The following is a 12,193-nucleotide window of genomic DNA, read 5'->3' as shown; positions in this document are numbered from 1 at the left end:
AGACTTATGCTAAGAGGCAAGGAATTTTCTCATTCCCATTTTATAGATGAGGAAATTGAGGCACAAAAAAAGTTAAAAACCTTCCCCAACTTTCAGGAAGCTTAAATCTGGTTGAAGAGTAAGACAAAGGCATAACTTTAACATAAACAGAACATGCCAGTAGTATAGTATTTAAGAAAAAATAGAATTTGCAGTAACTGTTATTGAAGCATAGAAAAATAGTCAGTATTGTGGAATGTGACACTGAAGCAGACAGTGAAACATGGCTAGAATTTGAATAATCAGAGAACAGGAAAGATAACATTTGAGATAAGTAGAAAATGGGAGACAGGCAGGCGTTATACCCATAGGTTTGTGGGCCAGTGAGTACGTCAGAGCCAACGTAATGTTCAAAATAAGAGAGAGGATATTTAGTTATAGAAACCAGGATCAGTGCTTAATCTGGCCTCTTGGGAAGAATTGTGACTGTGCCTACTGTTGAGAAACCAGCTTGATGATGATTATTTTACATAAGCATAATATTAAGAAGCCCAAACTTAGATGCTGTGAGAATTAAAAGAACTATTGTGGGACATATTGGGAATGAAGAGTAAATAGACTTGCTAACTTATTCCATCCTGGGGAAAATGCCTGGAAATAACTGAATTTAACCGCAAGGTTTTGAGCCTGAGCATAATGAAAAAAATGCACCAAAACAGGAATATTAAACAGGGGGTCTGGTCTGTGGAGAGAATGATGCTGACTTTGGTTATGGATATGTTGAGTTTTTGATAATGATAGGGTAATGTAAAAATAGAATTTTCCGGCAGAGAATTAGAAATTGGGAGCTGGAGTTCATAAAGAGAGAAGGGTGGGAAATTTGGGCATCATTTACCATGAGGCAAAAGTTAAAGCTATAGATAAATATTGGAGTGTTGGTGTCTGGGGAAGTGCTTCGAGGCTCAGGAACTAAGCCTAGAGGAAAACCTACATTTGGGAGAATGAGAAAGATGCAAAGAATGACACTAAAGGGAGCAGGAGTGTGGCCACCAAGCCCCCAGGAGCGGGATGGTAGAGGGAACAGAAACTAAGAGCAGATAAAATTTTTAAATATGTAATTGCTTCAAATATTACAAACGCATCTATGGGAAATTTATTAGGTTTGACTTTGTGAGGATATTGTTGACCTAAAAGGGTGCTGTTTCCCATAAATTCTAGATGTTTGATTTGAAAGAAAAGAATGAGTGGCTGGAGAGGATATAAAGGAAAGTAAAATAGACCATTCAAAAGTCTAGAAATGAAGAAGGACAGCACAGTGGCTAGCAATCTGGAGAGTGGGGTCAGCAGTTTGTCCCAAGAGGAGGAAAAGACGGGAATCTTTGAGGATAGTTTTACAAGGAGTATTTGAGCTTTTGCCCTGCTTTTATACCTCCTTGAAATAACTTTTATAGTCAAGAGAAAATCAGCAGTCGCGTATGTCAAAAATATCCAATTTTGTTCATTATTAGCTTCTGCAAAAGAAAAGTTACTTTCAAACAATATATATCATCCTAGTGCTAACAGAGAATAGATGTTTTTTTTTTTCCTGAGGGAGATTTATCCTTAGCTAACATCCATGCCAATCTTCATCTGTTTTTTACCATGTGGTCCACCAGTGCAACATGACCAATAACAGAGCCGTCTAGGTCCGTGCCCAGGGAAGAGACCCAGGCCACTGACACGGAGTGCTGAACTTAACCACTAGGCCACGGCCCGGCCCAAGAATGGATTTTCAATTTTAGTTAGATTATATTTTACGTCATGTATTGGTTATCCTGTCAAAAACTTTAAATATACTACAGAGAGTAGTAGGTCACAATGTAAATATTATGAAAATGTAGTAAGTCAGGACTATTTAAACTATATGTAAAATGACCAGAAAAAAATTCATGTAAACATCCTGCAATCCCTATTAGTTTCCCTTTCTATTGTTCTTTACATAATTAAATCAATAAATATTGTCAAGTCCTTTGATGGGTGCTGGAAATAAAACTGTGTAAGAACTGTCACTTTCCCATAATTATTATATATGTAAAATACATGTTTTATATGCACATGAACACATATACAAATAGATATACAAATGATATATTACTTTGTTTAATTAATGGTGCCCATAATTTGTCTCTTAACTATTTCGTTGAAAACACACTTAAAATGAATATTTTGGAAGTAGATCAGTAATTGCAGAAGATGTGCCCTTTCAGTCCGCTTCATGTGCACTTTTTCATTTCATTCTTGATATATTTTAAGCAGTGAGGCAGTCATTTCAAATGCTAAATGCTCTCAACTCTGATCACGGATCATCCTTAATGTGCAGACTTTATGTTTTTTAACTTTTGAGCTAATGCAGTTGAGGGGATAATAATAACAATAATAATAATAAAATACAATGCTAGAACCTTTCAGAAATTCTATATCCGATGCATTTTGCCACCATTCTTTCATCTGCTTCATCAGGTGGCTGAGTAAATCCTATGCAGAGTCTCCATATATCATGTACCTGACAGGATAATAAAAAAGGTAACCAATGCATCTAATAAGCAGATAATTTTTAGAGCAAGGGATTCTCCTAATACACAGGAGAAAAAGAAGTGTTACAACGTTGCTAGATACAATCTAAGCAAGAAGAGCTGTAGACGTCTCGAGCCCCTGTGAGTCCTTGGTGTCCTGACTCAAGCCTGCTTGTTCATGCGAGCTGTCAAGCAGAATGGGTAGAGGGCAGGGGAAGTGCTGTGACAGGGCGCCCCTGAGAGGAGAACTAATTCGGATTCTGCAAGCCAACGCATGTGTGAGGTTCAGAGAAGCGGACCAGCTAAAGGAATACCCTATCTCTAGGGACTGACTGTAAAAGTCACAAAACGCAATTGGCTATTTATTGATCAGAAATTCAATATCTCTGATTTTTTTAATAAAATTAACTGTTGAGGATAAAAGAATAGAGAAAAGAGTGGTCATTATTTTGAATTACCTTGACGAAAAGTTCCTTTGAATTTAAATCCCCTCCCACTAAAAAAATGAACCCAAATGAAATAGGAAATAGAAAATATTTGTCACTATCCGTATTATTTTCATCTATCTTTTTTATTGAGTAGAACAACAGTCAAAAAGATGTAATGAGATATATATCCAAGATTTGACTGGAGATGAGACCATTAGAAATTAGGTCTAATTTCTAAAAAATGAGGAAGAAGAAAAAAAGATGAATTGATTACTGTAGAAATTTCTTCTGAAAAAATTAACCTTTCACAGGGGCTAGCCTGGTGGCGCAGTGGTTAAGTTCGCATGTTCCGCTTTGGCGGCCTGGGGTTCACTGGTTCAGATCCCGGGTGTGGACATGGCAACGCTTGTCAAGCCATGCTGTGGGAGGCATCCCACATATAAAGAAGAGGAAGATGGGCACGGATGTTAGCTCAGGGCCAGTCTTCCTCAGCAGAAACAGGAGGATTGGCAGCAGATGTTAGCTCAGGGCTAATCTTCCTCAAAAAAAAAAAAAAAAATTTAACCTCTCACAATCATATTTTAAGAAATGCATGTATGATAGTTCCATGGAAGCTACTAATACTATATTAAATTACACTGAAATGAGTTAGTCCTCAGAATGTGTGAATATGTTGGTTTATGTGGCAAAAAGGAGTTACAATATCAGGTGGAGTTAAGATTGCTAAACAGTTAATTTTGCAATGTGGAGATTATCCTGGATTATCCCGGTGAACCCAATAAATCCCAAGGATCCTTAAAGGTGGAAGAGGGAGGTGGAAGAGTGAAGTGGGAGAGAAACTGAAAGATGGCACCATGGAAGGACTCAGCCCAAAATTTCTGGCTTTGAAGATGGAGGAAGCAGTCATGATCCAAGGACTATGGGGGCCTCTAGAAGCTGGAAAAGATCCCCCCTGGAGCCTCCAGAAGGGATGCATTCCTGCTGACACCCTGATTTTAGCCCAGGGAGACCGTTTCAGACCCTGGACCTCCAGAACTGGAATAACAATTTGTGCTGTTTTAAGCCACTAATTTTGTGGTAAATTTTTATAGCATCAGTAGGAAAGGAATATATGCTTAGCATAACAAGGAAAGAATATAACATGTTTTCTGAAAATTGAATTTTTATGATAATTTTATTTTCTTATTTTGATTTTTATGATGACAAACTGATTTTCAAGTCCCGTGTGTAGAGTGGAAGCCTATTGGAGAAGATTGTGTTTGATGCTGGGGCTTTTATTTATGGAGAAGGCAGTCGTATCTTCATTATGATTAATACAATATTTATCTTTGGAGATGAAATTAAAGTTGTATATAATTGGATATGAAGTTGTTTAAAGTGTCCTTAAAAGTTCCACGTTGGGGGGCTGGCCCCGTGGCCGAGTGGTTAAGTTCGCGCGCTCCGCTGCAGGCGGCCCAGTGTTTCGTTGGTTCGAATCCTGGGCGCGGACATGGCGCTGCTCGTCAGACCACGCTGAGGCAGCATCCCACATGCCACAACTAGAAGGACCCACAACGAAGAATATACAACTATGTACCAGGGAGCTTTGGGGAGAAAAAGGAAATAATAAAATCTTTAAAAAAAAAAAAAGTTCCACGTTGGTGTGCTAGTGCTGTTCCTTGTTTCCTTAAAAAATAGTGCATTTTGGCAAATGGAAGCAGATACAATAAGGGTATTTGGTTATAATAACAAAACTTTTGCAATGCTTGGTAGAAAAAGAACTAGCATAGGTATTTCATGTACCTTCCTAATGTGGATCTAATGTGGGAGAAATCCTATTATAATTACTTTATTGAAAAAAGAATCATATTGGTTCAATAGAAAAAAGCAAAGGACCAAATCATAACGTTCTATAATCCTGGTTACTCCTCCACTCTGCCACCCACTGCTGCTGATCATTTAACAATATCAAAATGCTTTGTTTCAACCCGCCAGTTTTTCCCTTTAGTTTCCTGCTAAGAAGACAACTTTACTTTAAAATTATTGGCCTAATGAATATGGTCTCCAGTCACCTTTTTAGAAAAGTCATTTGACATTATGAGAGTTTAACTATAGGAAATAGTGGATTCACAAACAGATCCACTCTTTAGTGACCTGATAGAACATATTCAGTTGTTGAAAGAACTGTTTGATGTTTTAATACACATGTATCATAATTTTGATATTTTCACATAAAACTTCACGAAAACATTAATATTCCTCTAACAGTTCTTGGACATATATTGATTTTTCTCTTTATTAGTTGAGTGCTGAAGTCGATGCCAGAAAGAGCAAAAGGATACTTTTGTGTGTTCTTATACCCGGGAACCACTGTAGATTTTTGATTTCAATATATACACCCAGATTTAGAGAAATATGCCATTCTAATATCTTTGGTCTGCGATTCTTGTAACTGAAGTAATATTTGTAGCAACTATTAGATTCTGTTTCTTGAATGGGCACTTATTCTTTTAATTTTTGATTCTTCCATGTGAAATTAGCTTGGCAAAAACTCCCCACGTGTCTCTAGCAGGAAGAGGGGAGAGCAGTCGTTTTGAAATACATCCAGGGCATCTGTTCTTCTTAACACGGCCTTCCCTCGGTGGAAACTATTTCACCAGAGTCTAACTTGTGGGGTATTCCCAGAGCCTGACCCAATTCCAGTCCCCTATAGCTTCCTGTCTCATCTAAGGGGGGTGGGGCTGGGGAGTGGGAAGTACTGGTTAAGGTGACAGCCCAGGGGACAGGCTCACTAGAAGACCGAGACGTAATCATAGGAACATGGAGTGCGTCCTCTTTACCACACTTGACCACCACATCACTAGGGCCCCTGTATAAGAACAGTGAGTAGAACTGAAAGAACTGCTTATCTTGGATCTTGTTCAGGAAGACGTCTCTAGGGAAACCCAAAGACAACAGGGACTACAGACACAAGGACACCAGAGGAAATGTTAGCCTCCTGGACCAACAGGTGCAGCAGACAGGAAATATGGCAAATTAGCAAACTTGGGTGTGTAAGTGTAAAATAATTGAAAACAAGTGTAAAATTTTTCCATTGCTCACTGAAATAAAACATACAGCTTGCGAGGATTCACATTTAAAAGATTAAGTAGTTTTTTAGGCTTAGCTACAGCCTGAAAGATTCTGAGTTTCAAGAATGATAAAATACACATTTATCTGCTCATTGCACTTTCATTTTGAACACCTACCAGGGTCTAGACACTGGCATGACTGTGGAGACCACAAGAGCCCAATCCCCTGTCCTTGAGGGGCTTACATTCTAGCTGGAGGAGACAGACAACAGATAAATAAATGAGTAAAACATATAGTGTGTTAGATGGTGATAATAGATAAATCGGGAAAAAAATAAGAGTGAGTTTGCAATTTCAAATAAGATGGCCAAGAAAGGTAAAGGTGATATTTAAGGACAGGAATATAGATTCATGTCAAGTAAAATGTAACAAACATGTAGATGAAACATTCATTCCTTAATTCAAAACTATTTGAATTCGTAGGACGTGTGAGACTGAGTAATTAGGAGACCAAAGGCAGAAGAAAGATTTCTAAACCCTGGAGGGCTTATAATTTATCCAGACACATACTTAGAATTTTGCAGTAGAGGTTTTAAAAGAGGTACAATTAAAGGAATTTTGTATGTGTCTAAATAAAATAATTTATATTATATAGAGTATTGGGAAATGTAGATTTGAATTCTCTGGTTAACTATAAACTCCTAAAACCAGTATTAATGGTCCCACACTTTTATTATTTTTCAATATGGTGGTCTTGAAAAATACCTCTTATTCATCTTCTACGGAAGAGGAATGTCAAGTCTTTCGTTGGTCTTTCTACTCACCTCTAATTTGTCAGTGAACCTTTAACTGACATTTATTAAAGTTCACTAAATTTGGAAAAGATTCTCAAGGATTAGGAAGTGACAGACATAATTCTGTGTTAAAAACAATGGGTTGGAAGAAAAGCCTCATTAGTATAGATCCACTTAATGGAGAGTTTGGCATAAATTCTGGATCACATAAAACCCCTTGCAGAACAAAAAAGTGCTATTTGTATATGGATAACCGTTGGAGAGTTTATATTTCATTAACCTGTTGAGTCCTGTAAAAGGTCAGAAGCAGAAATAATATTAAAAACCATAAAGAAGAATTCAGTAGAGACAATATACTTAATTCCTAAGTTATAAGATTACATGTGAAGTCCAGGCCCGAGGCAAAATATCTTAGAATAAATAATTAACTTAAAATTTGGATTTAAAATGCTATATAGCAGTATAGCCATTCTAAAATTAATATATAAAATAATAAATTTTTATTAAGGACATTTGAAGCTTTTTTAAAGTCCATTAGGGCAATATTTAATACAATGTCCTGAAAGTTGTACCTTGCTGGTTTTCAGAAAAAAAATTGTCTAAAGGTGATTCAAAAATATGAATATGATTTTTTAAAGGTCTGGTTTACATTTTACACTTTCCTAATATAGACGTTATCAGGATTTTGTTCAACCACACCTAATATATTTTCTTCATAACTGTTGAATATGTATGCATATCTTACTCTTTGCAACTTCCTACTAATTATTCTGATTTTTTATTCTGGGGACTCAGTTTAATATATTTTTCTTATGATAGATTTCTTTCTTAATTCAAAAACCATTGTCTTCTCCTCTTCTCTCGTATTTGCATCTCCTGTTAGTCTCAATTTTGCCCTGATTATTTCAGCTTCTACACACTTGGTAGTTTCCAAACCTTCACCGAATTTGTACTTACTTTCCCTCCCTCCCAGCTGCTGTAGACTGAGTTCACTCCCACGGCTGCGGCCTAGGAGAACAGAGTGCTTTCCTCCTTTGGCCTGAAAAGATAACCCCACTCATTCTACCTAAGTCAATGTTAATTGTTTTTTGGCAGCCACACTGTTCAGGTCCAAAAAAAGAGAAAATATCTTCATTTTCTACCCTTCAAAACTGATTTTGTATGTATACTTTGTGTGTGTTTAGATAGAGAAGAGGGAAAGAGAAAGAAGGCAAGGAAGAAAACAAGAGGTTGACTTTTCTTTCACTTCAGGAGTTTCTCTCCAAGACTTAGTGTAAACACCTTCTAAATAATGGCCTTGAGTTTCTATTACTGGTAAAAAGTTATTACAAAATTTGTAAAAACTTCATTTGTAAACTTGGAACAATTAATATAATAAATATGAATTTATATAAACCAATCAATATACAGTGACATTAGTTGAAGGAAAGCAATTGATTCAAAAGTGAAAATAAAAGTAATCCTTAATATTTCATAAAAGGATATTAAGTGGAACTCTTTCAAGGTTTATTTAAATTTCATTTTATAGAGAAAGCTCAATTTAAAGAAACTGTCTTTGGCAAAAGAAAGTTTTTGTTGCACATATGCAAGAAACCTCAAATTAGAGGGCAGTTTTACAGTGACAAGAAGAAGCACTAGAAAGAAAAATATCAGTTAACTTCTCCCCTTTTGCTTTTGATAAATTAATTTAGTCATTTTAATTTGTAAAAATTCTCATATATTGTACACCACTATGTATGTTGCATTTAACAATTCATTTTACGTGGTTGACTAAAAAAATTGTTTACTTTACAAAATACAGTAATATTGTGTGAAATTATTCAATTCTCATTTATTTACTCACAACTCAATAATTTTTAAATTATGTTTCCTGAATTCTTGTTTTTTGTTTTAAGTTCTCTGTGTTATAAATAGCAAAGAGTAATTTTTTAAAAATTGCACTTCATTCTGGGAGGTTTTCATCACCCTTTCTACTCTTGAGAGTGAAGCCGAAGGAAATCATAGTCAAAGATTAGAAGGAGCTAGCATTTTTGTGAATTACCTGAAAGGTAATTCAGGTGTTCTTTGTGATACAGGTAATGTGGTGGAACATTGTAGTTTAGCCAGACAGAGTTCCTTTCTTATTTTAGGAATAGCATCTTCTTATTTTAAAGAATTTCTTCCCACCTCAACCTGACAATTTGTCTGAGGGGTCGGGCTCTGATTTTATAAAAGCTCATCTCTGCGCCCCCAGAGATTGGGCAAGATGTTAGCTTCTCACTCAGGGTAGGTCAGTTATAGCTCTTGAGCATTTCTGGGCATAAAGATTAATTCAGAAGACTGTCATTTGGATCTGGGATTTTATCTTTTTAACCTGACGCTTGGCGGTAAAAGTCCTTTTCCTTTTTAGGGATAAAATTAAAGATGTAAGCCCAAAGCTCTCCTGGCTTCAGATTTGGGGAGAAATCTCTATTTTGAGATTTCTTGTTTAAGAGAAGAAGGCACACAGAGAAAAGGAGAGAAACTAGAGGAAATAGACTGGTCTCTAATTCAGTCAACTCTACCTACACCATTGCCCTTCCTAATTATATAAACTCTTTTTGTCTAAAGTAGTTTGACACGAATTTCTGACACTGGAAATCAAAAAAGTACTTAATAAGGCAGTTAACCAAACAAAGATATCACTTATTCATTCATACCTGATCAAAAGCCAATGTGACAGCTGGAAGGGGAGATAGACGTTTGAAAATTACCGTAGTCCTCCTTTCCATCTTGCTACGTGTCTCCCCAACTAGCAGCACCTAAAGCTGGAGAACAGTGGAAAAGACACTTCCCAAATGGAGGGAGATATTTTATTCAACAGCCACAGTGTCATCGCCAGCTTTATAAATATTTAGATACTGAGGATGGACGTCATGCCTTGCTACAAAATCTGTTTCAAGCTTTCAAGAAGCCAAACTTGGTAAAGAAGAAACGTTGCTTAAGAGAATGAAAGGGTAGAAGAAAGAAGAGTTGACTAGAGGAGAGTATGGAATGAAAGAAAACAGAATAGGAAAAGCTTCTTGTCCTGATGCAGGTGCAGAGAGAGAGCACCTGAAGGGAATGTGCACTGCTTCTTCCTCTGCAGAAGTCCCTGGGTGTGATATTGGGTTAATGACCAGGAAACCTGCTGTCATAGCTTCAGTAGAATCATTGGGAATCATTGGTTCTAAAACTGCTGATGGCAGTCTGTGTACTTCCTCGCTTTCTCACTTGCCTTTATGAACTTATATTTTATTAATTAGTATTAACATATTTATTTAATATGTTGTTTTGACCCACTGCTGGCCTCTACCTAAACAATATATCTTCTGTATATCAAAATGTGTTTCACTCCAAAACTATTTTCTGAACATGAGTGACCTTTCTAATTAAAATTTCTAACACTGTGTTCCATATAACAGTTGGCAACAATTGTTGATGCTTTGCTCTTCCCCTTTCGGTGTTTTCATTTGTTAATGGTAATTTTTCAGCACTGTTCTGATAAATCATAATTGTTTAATATAATACCAATAATGGTAAATCTAATATCATGAACTATGTCAAAGCTTGTACCATGTGCTCCAACAAACCTATGGATGAGGAAATGATCATGTTAGTTAACTTAAAAGAAAATTAGTGAGTTAGATTTTAAAGGATGTTTGTAAGAGCAGAGAGAAAACATTTGATTTACTTTTAATTGGGAAGTTATTCACTCTGATACTTAGCATATACGAATGACATTTTCAAACTTTCCTTTTCCCTATTGGAATTTCCAGTGTTATACTCATTAGTTTAACCACTGCATTAAAAACTCCAAGAGCTGCCCAGTGGTATAGTGGCTAAGTTTGCATACTCCGTTTCAGTGGCCCGGATTCACGGGTTGGGATCCCAGGCACAGACCTACACACCAACCTCATATAAAGTAGAGGAAGGTTGTCACAGATGTTCACTCAGGGCCAATCTTCCTCACCAAAAAAAAAAAAAAAATCCCAAATAGATGTCCTTCTTTTGGTAACCCCTACTTTGATTTTCTTTCTATAATGGTAAAAGAAGTAGGGAAACAAAGGGAGGATATAGCAAAACAAAAGCAGAGGGCTGTGAATGTAAATGTTCCACACATTGGTGGTGTAGAAAATTATAAGCCTTAGGTGCTCTACAGACAAAATGTAAATTCTAAAAGCAATGAAAATATTTAAGTAGCACAAATTTCATGAGATTTTCAGTTGGACCTTGAAGTATTTGCATGAGTAAAATGATAGATACTTGGAAGCTGAAAAAGGATGGGATCTCATTTGACCTGGGAACACAAAGTACATTTCCTGCTTCTGTTATGAAAAACCAGTTTTCGAGTCAACGAATTATATTCTGAAGGTAAGCTACATTCTTTTAGAGATACATTAAGTCCTTTAAATGGTCATTGAGGATCTCAGGACAGCCGTTCAACACAAGGTAATCTGTAGCTTGAAGGAAATAACGAGCTCCACGCAAGGCTCAAGAGACACTTATTTCAGTGGCCTGCACACTTGCGGACCCTGGTGGAAGACTGCCATCACATCCACCCTTGTGGTTCTGATTTTCACGTAATGGCTTTATTTTCACGTAAAATGAAAAACACTTGTCTGAAGATTCATGTAAGTTAGAATTACTTTATTCTCCTTGTATCCTGGGGGTGTCTACTCCTGTGATATCTCTGGATGTCAAGCATAAACCTGTACTTACAAGAAAATGTTCACTGTCTGTGGTGCTATTTTGTTTTTGCAGTCGTTTATTTTTCGTTTCCTAGTAGAAAATATGACCTATGATGCAATAATCGAATAATACACTATATTTCCACTTCCTTAAGTTAAGAATTGAAAAAATATATGTACATATTTAACTCAGGCAATATAGTGTATCATTTGCCTTGACATTGTTTAAGAGAAGGACAAAATTTGTGTTTAGAAGTTTTGACTTGGCGTTTATAAAGTGGCTCCTTCTGATAATTTAATAAATCAGATAAAGTGATCTAAGTGTGCTTCGAGTCTAGCTTAGCAACTAAATTGTTCTAAAACAACATTCTCATGTCTCCCTTTGGTTTACATGGTCTTCAAACTTCTAGCTTGACTATTTTCAGTAGCTAATCCTTTCCAATCATATTTATGGGTTTATGGAGTAGGGCATTGTAGAAAGAAAGTAAGTAAAACAATAATAAGCATAAAATAGTAGCAGGGTGCTTTTAAAGTATATAGTTATTAACAAAGGCTTTAGCGCTACTGCTTAACTTCATGTCACAGGTTAGCAGTATAGGCTCTGAGGGCGAACGTAGAATCTGGGCTTCCTCACTTACCAAAAAGATGACTTGAGGCAGGTTTTATGTGCTGAGTTTACTTATATGCAAAGCAGGAACAATA

At 36.4% G+C, this 12,193-nt stretch overlaps 1 protein-coding gene and 1 long non-coding RNA gene across 3 annotated transcripts in view; one reads left to right on the top strand and one right to left on the bottom strand.

Moving 5' to 3' along the window:
- LOC123277612 (uncharacterized) overlaps positions 1-9,610 on the bottom strand; it is a 31,674-nt gene extending 22,064 nt beyond the window's left edge. Inside the window, exon 1 of the long non-coding RNA XR_011494813.1 lies at positions 9,482-9,610. This is a non-coding gene — a long non-coding RNA (uncharacterized lncRNA). The remainder of the gene's footprint in view (positions 1-9,481) is intronic.
- The window catches only part of NEGR1 (neuronal growth regulator 1), an 824,026-nt gene that overhangs the window by 90,629 nt on the left and 721,204 nt on the right, over positions 1-12,193 (top strand). The gene's annotated exons all lie outside the window — the stretch shown is intronic.

The sequence above is a fragment of the Equus asinus genome, chromosome 16 (assembly GCF_041296235.1).
Source record: "Equus asinus isolate D_3611 breed Donkey chromosome 16, EquAss-T2T_v2, whole genome shotgun sequence".
Taxonomy (NCBI): Eukaryota; Metazoa; Chordata; class Mammalia; order Perissodactyla; family Equidae; genus Equus; species Equus asinus.
The sequence above is the reverse complement of the archived record's forward strand: the minus strand, read 5'-3'. Positions and strand labels throughout refer to the sequence as shown.